The sequence below is a fragment of the Rhipicephalus microplus genome, chromosome 1 (genome assembly GCF_043290135.1).
Source record: "Rhipicephalus microplus isolate Deutch F79 chromosome 1, USDA_Rmic, whole genome shotgun sequence".
Taxonomy (NCBI): domain Eukaryota; kingdom Metazoa; phylum Arthropoda; class Arachnida; order Ixodida; family Ixodidae; genus Rhipicephalus; species Rhipicephalus microplus.
This window is the reverse complement of record NC_134700.1, coordinates 75,330,437-75,340,648: the sequence shown is the minus strand read 5'-3', so window position 1 is coordinate 75,340,648 and position 10,212 is coordinate 75,330,437. Positions and strand designations below refer to the sequence as shown.

The following is a 10,212-nucleotide window of genomic DNA, read 5'->3' as shown; positions in this document are numbered from 1 at the left end:
CTGAAGCATAATTAGCAATGAAAATTGTAATGCTCATTGGGATGTGTTGATGAAGAGCATTTCTTCACACAACAATTATTCTGCTTCAGCGTATTTCATGTTACAGTGTTCATAAAAACCGAATAAGACACCGAAGAGTATCAGTTACGCTCTCCACTGACACGCATAGCGGGTGAAATCTGCATGACTCGTGAAGGAATATTCACCGTGCTATTACTGTAGACACAAAGAAAACTGGCAGACTTCACGGTATGCCGACTGCTTTTTTGTGACAGTATGCAGAGTGGTGGCCTTATTACCTCACTCTACTGTTTCAAGTCTTTAAAGTGTTACTCATTGCCCGAAGACTGGCGCAGTGCCATGGTAGTTTCAATATTTAAAAAGGTAATCGATTGTTAATCTTTTTTCAAAATACAGGCGAACAGACTAGATAACGAACATGTTGAAGGAGTGCGCGTTAAAACTCATGGAAGTAAGAAGACAAAAGTGTCGATTGCAACTATTCTTTCAGATATTTCATAAAAAAGTAAAAGTTATATATATAAATATATATATATATATATATATTCGATATATATATACAATTCTCTTACTTTGGTAGTGCTGCCAAGCCCACAATGTTTGTTTGTTTCGCTGTGTGACTGTTTGATTGTCATTAGATTGCTCTTGTTAGCATCGGGGGACGTGGAGCGGAACCCGGGTCCGTCTTCAGAATCAGAATCCGAGGCTACTGTAAACAGTCAGCTTCTTAGAAAAATCTTAAAAGAGCAAACAAAAACCAATAAGACGCTCAGCATGCTTTCTGCCACACCTGAAACAAGTGGAAATAACTATAGGTGGTGTTCAAGAAAGGATATCGTCGATTGAAAAAGAGCTTCGACGGCTACAAAAATGCGAGGAAAAGCTGGTTGAGCACGAAGCAGCGTGCAAGGGGACGAGGGAACTAGTGAACGAGCTTACGATTAAAGTTGATGACCTTGAAAACCGAAGTCGAAGAAACATATTGATGATTTATGGTTTAAGTGAAGAATCAAAAGAAGATAACAAATCTCTGCAAGACAGGGTTCAACAACAAGTATTTAAGAACTTACTCGGCGTCGAAGTGAATTCGATAGAGCGCATACACAGAGTAGGTTTTAAACGTGCTGGGAAACACCGACCAATTATGTTAAGGCTATTTGATTACTCTGACAAAACTACAATTATGTCGGCTTGTTTCAAGCTAAAAGGAACACAGATTTCCATATCTGAAAATTTTTCTAAGAGAGTTCGCGACTTACGCCACAGGTTGTGGCATTCGGCAGCAGTGGAAAAAACCAATGGAGCAAAGGTTTCGCTCTTGTTTGATAAACTGAAAGTAGACGATAAAGTTTATATCTGGGACGAGCTTTCAAACCAACGGCTGGAATTTACACGACGTGATGCGCAGGCCCAGCGGAATCTTGGTCATTCTGCAACAACCCGAGTGAACATGAGAAGCAGCAGTAAAAAATTACAGCCTGGGAGCAAAATTCTCAGAGTTGTTTCACTGAATGCGCGTAGTGTTGTTAACAAAGCCAGTTCCCTTGAAGACGTTATCTCCTGTTATCAGCCACACGTCTTAGTAATCACTGAGACATGGCTACATGCAGATGTGCAAGATTCGGAAGTCATACCGTCTTCTTACAAGCTTATTCGTAAAGATAGGGAGTCACGTGGGGGAGGAGTAGCAATCGCCATTGAAAACAACGTCGCATTTACTGTTTTGGATGGCATCAACAACCACGAAAGCGAGTGGTGCAGAATTAAATTTCTTGGTAAAAGAATACTTTTAGGGGGCGTGTATCGACCACCGAGTTCTTCGCCCGAATACTTAGAAGCCATTCAAGACTATCTTGCAGATAATACAAATTCTCGATCCCGGATTATAATAACAGGAGATTTCAACCTACCGGGTATAAACTGGGCTGATTTTTCTTATGATGGCAAAGAATCTCGAAGTGCAGATATACTGATTACGACCGCATTCAACTTCTGCTTACAACAACTAGTTTCTGAGGCTACCAGGGTTGACAGTTCATCATCATCCCTCCTTGATTTGGCACTGGTTAGCAGCTCGTTCCAAGGTTGTTCAGCCAATGTAGAAGAAGGAATATCCGATCACAAGTTGCTTGCTGTGTAATGTCCTGTTTCAGGAACACGTTCATTTACTAGACCGTCGGATACTTTCGTGAGAGATTACACTCATGCGCATGATAACGCTATTTTAGAATACTTGGAATCGCGCTTTGATTGTTTTAGCCAAGTTAATGATGTCAATTAAATGTGGTCAAATTTTAGAGAAATTGTTCTCTTTTGCGAGCAAAGATATGTGCCGTTAAAAAAGAAACGAGTTAATAGGGAATATCCGTGGTTCACGAGAGAAATGATTCATTTGAAACGCAAAATTAAGCGTCAGCGCAAGCGTCGGAACACGAGTGATTTTTCAAGCCTTACTTCTAACTTGCGAGAACTAACGCGATCGGCAAAGGAAAGCTTTTTTTCAGATACTCTACCGTCATTCATGAAGAATGAACCCCAAAAGTTTTGGCGCTATCTGTCAAAAGATAAACTAGGCATTTCAGAGATCAGGGTCGCGGGAGAAAGAATTGTTGACGCGACTACCATTGCCAACAAATTTAATGTCTTTTTCCAGTCCGTTTTTACACGGGCAGCCACGCATGCTCAGTTGCGGTCATATGACTCTGATAGCCTTATGCCAGAAGTGGAAATCACTGAGGATGGAGTCCTTTGCCTTTTACACAAACTAGATGTAAAGAAATCACCTGGTCCGGACGAACTATCTAATACTTTTTTGAGTAGATATGCTGTTTGGGTGGCAAAATATTTACATCGCATTTACACTGCATCGTTAGATGCTGCAGTTATTCCTGATGACTGGCGTTCGGCAAAAATAATTCCGGTACATAAATCGGGCTCCACTTTGGAAGTTAACAACTACAGGCCTGTTTCCTTAACTAGTACTTGCTGTAAATTATTTGAGCACATTATATTTAAGGCCATGATCACTTACTTAGAAAATAACAAACTACTGTATGCCCAGCAGCATGGATTTAGATCTGGTTTGTCGACCGTCACCCAACTGGCTGAAATAACTGATGATTTAATTAGAACGCTTAATTTGAAAGGTCAAACCGATGCCATCTTTTTGGATTTTTCTAAGGCCTTTGACGTCGTACCCCATCAGAATTTAATAACAAATTATTAGCTATAGGCATTGAGCAGAAGGTTGTAGCATGAATCGCGAGCTACTAGAGTAACAGAAGACAGTGTGTTACCATAAATGGCTGTCTCTCGAAAGAGTTGGCAGTGCATTCGGGAGTTCCGCAGGGCTCAGTCCTCGGACCTCTTCTTTTTTGGTTTATATTAATGATATTTATTTTTGTGTTCAGCCACCGATCCAGATTAAACTATTTGCGGGCGACTGCGTAGTGTACGCATCCATAAATAACCAAGAAGACCAAATTAAACTTAATGATGCCTTGCGCACAATTAACGAATGGTGTATAAGGTGAGGACTAAAAATAAATCGTTCAAAAACAAATTCCGTCACGTTTACCAACAAAACGTTACCCCTTCATTTCACATATTTCATAGGAAATGCTGCAATCACGAGAGCTGATCGGGTTAAATATTTGGGAGTTACACTTACTAGTAACCTCAGTTGGGAAACGCACGTTGAAAATGTGTGTTCGGGTGCACTGAAGAAATTATCCTTTTTGAAAAGAAAACTGCGTAACACTCCCCCCACGTTAAAAATAAAAGCGTATAAAGCACTCGCGCGACCAAAATTGGAGTATGCCGACATTATTTGGAGCCCTTGGCAACAATATTTGATTAAGAAAATAGAAAGGGTCCAAAATTTAGCTCTGTGCTTTATATATTCCGCTTACTTCCGACAACATAGTGTAACTAATCTGCGTAATAGGGCAAGCCTACAAATACTAGAAGAGCGCAGGATAATATCCACATTAAAATTCGTCTACCAACTTGATCACGGGACTTTAAATTATCACGGGAACGATACTTTCAGCAGCCTTCTAAACTTTCAGCTAGGACAAATCACAACAAAACGTTTAGGCAGCCACCCAGCCACATTAATGCCCACAAATTCGCTCTCTTTCCTCGCGCAATTTTTCATTGAAACGCATTACCTGCGGAAGTAGTGAACCCTGCCTCGACGGCTTCATTCACTCAACAGATAGAAAAGATTAATTTCACAGTATAAGTGGTGTATGCTGAAAATAGTGTCATTTGAGTGCAATTCATCCGGCTACAAATGTTGAAAATATTCTTAGTTATGCGCAGTTCTGTTGAACAGCGAGAAAATATATTTGACTTTTCTGTACTTGATAGTTATGTATTCTTTCATTTATGCCCTGTACTCCAGTGTATTGCTAGTTATTGCTTGAATGTATTGTTTGTATCCCACTCCTGCATGGGCCCGGGTAGGGCCTGCAGTATCTGTAAATAATATATAATCCTGATAAAGGCCAGACATATATATATATATATATATATATATATAGAGAGAGAGAGAGAGAGAGAGAGAGAGCTCATCACCTCACTGTGTAACTATACGTACCCGTTCAGATTGGTTTCGTTTTTCTTTTTTCCCTGATGCCGTTAACTTATGGAATAGTTTGCCTGAAGAAGCTGTGCAAACAAGGTTGTACATGATTTTCTGGTATTAGCTGATATTGGGTACATTGTAATGTTTGTGTCTGAAGTTATCTATTGTGCCTTTCTTGTAAGAACCCTCAAGAAAGGATTATGAGTATGTATAAATAAATAAATTATGGATGAAAAGGAAGTAAAAACAGAAAAGTCACCTATTGAAAAGCTAAATTTTCCTAATTCTTGGTAGCGTTCTTGTGTTTAACTGTGTTACAGCATGAATGTTACAGAAATCATGTTATCTTGCAAATGCTAGGAGTAAAGTGTATGTAACTGCGCTACATATACAAGTGTGCTATATGTTACAAATGTTGTTCAAGTAACGCTCTTCACACGTTTAGTCTTGTACGACTCAATTTTTCACCCTGCCTGCAATGACCCTCAAATTATTGACGGTGAGTGGTGAGCAGTATGACTGAATAAGCAGATAAACAAAACATACCCATATATTTTAAGACTGTTTTCACACATTTTTTCTCTTAATACATGTTAAGCGTTTGGAATCTGTTCTTGTGATTTGAACCACAATTCAATTTTCAGGGCTGTCATTTCTGCAATTTCTTTAGCAAAATATTATTTTAGGTTATCTTTAATAAAGGCGCTGCCTAAAAATAAACACTATTCTACATACACGCACAGCTATAGTTCAATAGCCTCATATTTTTGTTTGTTTAGTTTATTGCGGCAAAAGTTGGCTAGGTTTTTGATAAGGAGGCAAATGTACCAAAAAAATTGATTCAAGCATATTCAGAGTCAAAGAGGTAAAAACAGTTTATTTTTTGGTTTGTTAGAACAAAATAAGTACTGAAAAATTTAATAGTGGTGTACCATATAGTCTTCACCATACCTCGGCAAAAAATTTGCAGCTCGTTCATTCATGAAGTATACCTCACGCTTACGACACACTCAGACTCAGACTCACTTAACTTTTCCGCAGTGAAACTAACACTCACTGATATTTTTCTCAATTTGACTCCCTCGGACTTGCCAAACGGCTTCATTTACTTTTACTCAGGCTCGCGGCTGGATGCGAGTGTGAGGGAGTTCTCTCATGAGTGACTTTTCCAACCGTTAGTTTGACTCCTCACGCAAATCAGCTTCTCACTTTTCTTGTTTTCTGTGTGTCCTGGCTCATCTTGTCACACTTTCTATCCTCCTCAAACTTGAATGTCTTCTTGTAAATTATTAGTCTGTCACAGATAAATCTTTATTTTACGAAGTCCATATAATGTGAATTAAAGTGGCGTCATCTTGACACAAACTATGGCAATGTAATACTTCCAGTGACCCTGCAATGGTCTTGTGCCCTTGTAAAACCTATCTTGATTGAGTGCTATCAACTTCAATCGGACAGAGCACACCAGCTACCAAGCGGATGCTCAATGCCACAAGGGGGAGCAGTGACAAGTTATGATATGATCGCTGAGACCATAACATATTTATTGAATGCTTTAACTGTCATTGAATACTTTACCTGCATAGAAAGCCGTGGCTACCGTAGTGAATAGGCATCTTTTTACAAAACATAGCAGCACCACTGTGTGTGATGAAAAGTGCATCGGCTGTTGCTCAACTGACCCACTTTATTGTACACTCGGGGGAATCACAAAAGCATCTCTGCCAACTACACTAGTATAGCAATCAATGAATTTGGTGGTGTGATTTATGAAACAAACGTCGGTCAGCTTCTTGAGGTCAACTCTCTCGTTTCTCTGCGCTGCGACACAAATCTAACCCAGCTTATTGGCAGCCATGAAAACAACGTTAGCGTTGTGTCTACTTCCTACTTTTTAGGCCCTTGAGATACGCAATTAATGTACAGTATCCCTACAATAAGTTTCTTTCTGTTGCCTTCTGCAACCATGCTCTCGCTTGACTTTGCTGACTTCTTTAAACGCTCAGTGACAGCAGTCACTGTATCAAGTGAATAACCTATATCGGAAAGACCATAACCTGTGCTCACACGACTTCGTGAGAGCCACCTTAAAGCAAGACATAGCTAAATCGCTTATAATCTTCAATGCTTTCACCAGAAATTTAACACCAGTTTTACTCCAGCTTAATTTAAAACCAAATAAAGTATGTTAGGGTATATATGTGTCTAATAATCTACAGACATTTAGCTTTCAATATTTGTATTTTGAAACCAAACTCGGGCAGTATCTTGAATCAATGGGTTTGAACATTCATGTTATTCTCCTCTCGTGCACTTCATCAACACAGTATTTATGGAGTGCCAATAAATCTGACTCATGCATATTTAAATGGCTCAGGCTTTGCATTTTCATGCTTTTAAAAGGTTTGCGTCAGAGACTATTTAATTTTTCCTTTAAAAGAGTATTGACAAAAAATTTTCACTTTGTTTTCTTGAAACCGATGTAAGGCCAAGCACTCAGAAGCCTAAAAAACGCACTGCTATGCACAATTGGGCCCTGAAAAACTAATTATAGTGTTCTAAAAGCTATTTTCAATTCCTACTGTCCCCTGTCGCTGACACAAAGTGTGAGCTTTTCGTCACGTGCTCGCGCAAGATATTATTGCGCACATGGACGAAGACAACAAAGCGTATACGGTGAACGCACTTGTCTTCTGAGCGAGAAAGGAAGAAGAAGATCAGGAGGATCTCTAACCAGTCGGCCGCTTCTGAGCTGCCCCTCACGACCTAATAAACGGCGCCTTTCAACCTCTACTGGTCTCTTTCAACCGTAAAAGAGGTGCGGGGTAAGCGCTTCAACTACGGATCGATCAGTGCCACAGCTTCGACGAAGCCGTCGACTTGCCGGTCTCCCACCATCTGCCGTGAGTGACTTCGACATGGCCGAAGAAGCAGGCGTTCCCAGGACAGCATCGTCTGGTCTGTTTCCGTACTACCGAGTTCCACCACCCTTCGGAGGAAAAGCCAAAGAAGATGTCGACGCCTGGTACACCCAGTACAAACATGTGGGCAAGTCAAACGGTTGGGATGCAGCCTATATGCTAGCCAACGTAGTTTTCTCTCTGACCGACACCACACTAGTATGGTACAAGAACCACGAGGACGCACTCGCGATTTTGTGGAAGAGCTCAGGGCGTGTTTCGGCTCGGTTGCTAAAGAAGCGGGCTGAACAAACACTGTCGCAACAGACACAGCTACCAGGCGAAACATGCACCATTTACATAGAAGTGTTATTGCTGTGCTAGGTGGTCTGTGCTAGCATGTCAGAAGAGGACAAAGTTGGTCATCTGCTCAAAGTAATTGCTGAGGACGTTTATAATTTTCTAGTTGAAAAATAAAGCCTCAGTTTTGTGCCCTACGTCATTCGGCATTGCCAAACGTTTGAAAGGCTCGAGATGCGTCGAATTGCGCCCATGTTTGGTCGGCAGGCTAATGTTACAACTGTTTCCAGTGTGGACACGAATCCTGGCCTCGAGCTATTTTCTACCATTCGACAGAGTGTTCGCTAGGAACTGTCCCACCGAGAAATGTTGTGTTCGACAGCTGACCATCCAGAGTTGTGTGTGCCACGTGAAGCAATAGATGCGCCTCCTTCGACCCAATGGCAACCGACGATGAGTGAGGCAACTGTTTAGTACAGCCCAGCCTCACAGTCAAGGATGGCAACCAGATTTCTCGCGATGCGGTATGACCGACGCTCTCAGCGCATGCCTCCTCGACACCCGACATCTCGTTACGACGTACCCGACCAGTACATCCATAAGACAAGAACAAATTATGATGCTCGATTCATCGACGAGCTACAAACTTTTCGACCTCAGCCGGTGTGCTCTTCCTGCTGTGTCCCAGGCCACATATCGCGGTTTTGCAACCGTTGGGTGACTCCTTGGTATCACCAACCATCCGACTTTTCACGAACCATCGAACAGCCTCATGGTGTCCGGTGGCCGGCCCACACACCACCTGATCACAACTATTGGCCCAGCAACTTTCGCAACCACTCCCCGGCATCTGACAGGAGTTTACCACTCCCACCGTGACGTCGTGCTCATCTTTCTCCTCCACCGCTGCGTCACAAAGCGCCCTCTTTGCCACCGGAAAACAAGCCAGCGCGGCCAATGGGGTGAGGTCGCTGGAAACGTGCTACTGACTGAAATACCTCCTGTGTGTATGTTTAAAAACGAAGTGCGTGTTTTGCTGGATTATGTGCCTGTGATGGCCTTGGTGGACACAGGTGCAACGATTTCCGTGATGAGTGCTTCCTTTAAAGACGTGTTAGGGCGGAAAGTTCCTTTACCTGGGATGAAACTTCGACGTTCTGTGGAGTTAGTGGAGAGGCGTTGCGCCCTATTGGTGTGTGCAGTGCTGAAGTATTTTTGGGAGGCCTTATGATAACGACAGAGTTTGCGATCATTCCTCGGTCGACACATGACGTCATTCTCGGCATGGACTTCTTGCGAGAATGTGGTGCCACTGTAGACTGTCGCACCGGGAAAGTCTTTGTGAGTGGCCAGATGCCATCAGAACTTCTGGAAACTCCAGCGGACGACCAAACAATGCTGTGTGTCTGTGGTGATACGTTCATACCTGCGTTGTCTACCGTACGTGTTCCTGTTGTTTGTCGCTGCGCGGATTCTGACAGCTTCGATGCGAGAGTAGAACCAATGCGCACAAAGTGTGCGAAGAAGAATGTGTTGGTTCCCCATTGTGTGGTGTCGATCGATGGCGGACGAACTGGCCTATGGAATGTAAACTGTTCCTCTGAGCCCGTGACACGGCCCAATGGTTTGAACTTAGCTTCGGTAAGCAAATAACACGCGACCTTATCAGTGGTAGAGCTCAGAGACGTGCCGGAAGAACGTGACGGAACTGGTTGTCACAATTTGGACGGGGCGCTTATGGCAACGATAATAAAGTCACTTAGCTCAAGCGAGCGCCGAACTTTAATGAATGTGCTGTTGAAGCACGTTTCGGAATTAGACTTTGCGCAGAAAGGCGAAGTAATCCCTATCCCCTTGTCTCGAACGCGCCATACCATCAACACTGGCGCGGCAAGTACGATTTGACAAAAACCATATCGTGTTTCCCCATCAGAAAGACAATTTATCAACGACCAAGTGCAGGAAATGATGCAAAAGCGAGTGATACAAGATTCAGCCAGTCCGTGGGCAGCACCGGTAATCCTTGTTTAGAAGAAAGATGGATTTCGGAGATTTTTCGTCGACTATCGCCGACTGAATGCCGTGACTGAAAAGGACGTGTACCCACTGCCCCATATAGAAGACGCAATATGCTGCTTACATTTTGTCTCTTATTTTTCCTCCGCAGACTTACGATCCGGCTATGGTCAAAATCTCATGCACCCAGAGGACGAGTGAAAGACTGCTTTTGTAACCCCTTATGGGCTCTTTGAATTCAACGGGATGCCATTTGCACTAAGCAATGCACCGGCAACGTTCAAGAGCTGTAGGGACAACATTCTCCGTGGCTTGAAGTGGAACATCTGCATGTGCTACCTCGACGACGTCGTCATCTTTGGCTGCACTTTCAGTGAACACAAC

At 42.6% G+C, this 10,212-nt stretch overlaps 1 protein-coding gene across 1 annotated transcript in view; it reads right to left on the bottom strand.

The window, feature by feature from the left end:
- Window positions 1-10,212, bottom strand: part of LOC142765406 (putative phospholipase B-like 2) — a 194,500-nt gene that overhangs the window by 21,724 nt on the left and 162,564 nt on the right. The window lies entirely within an intron of this gene.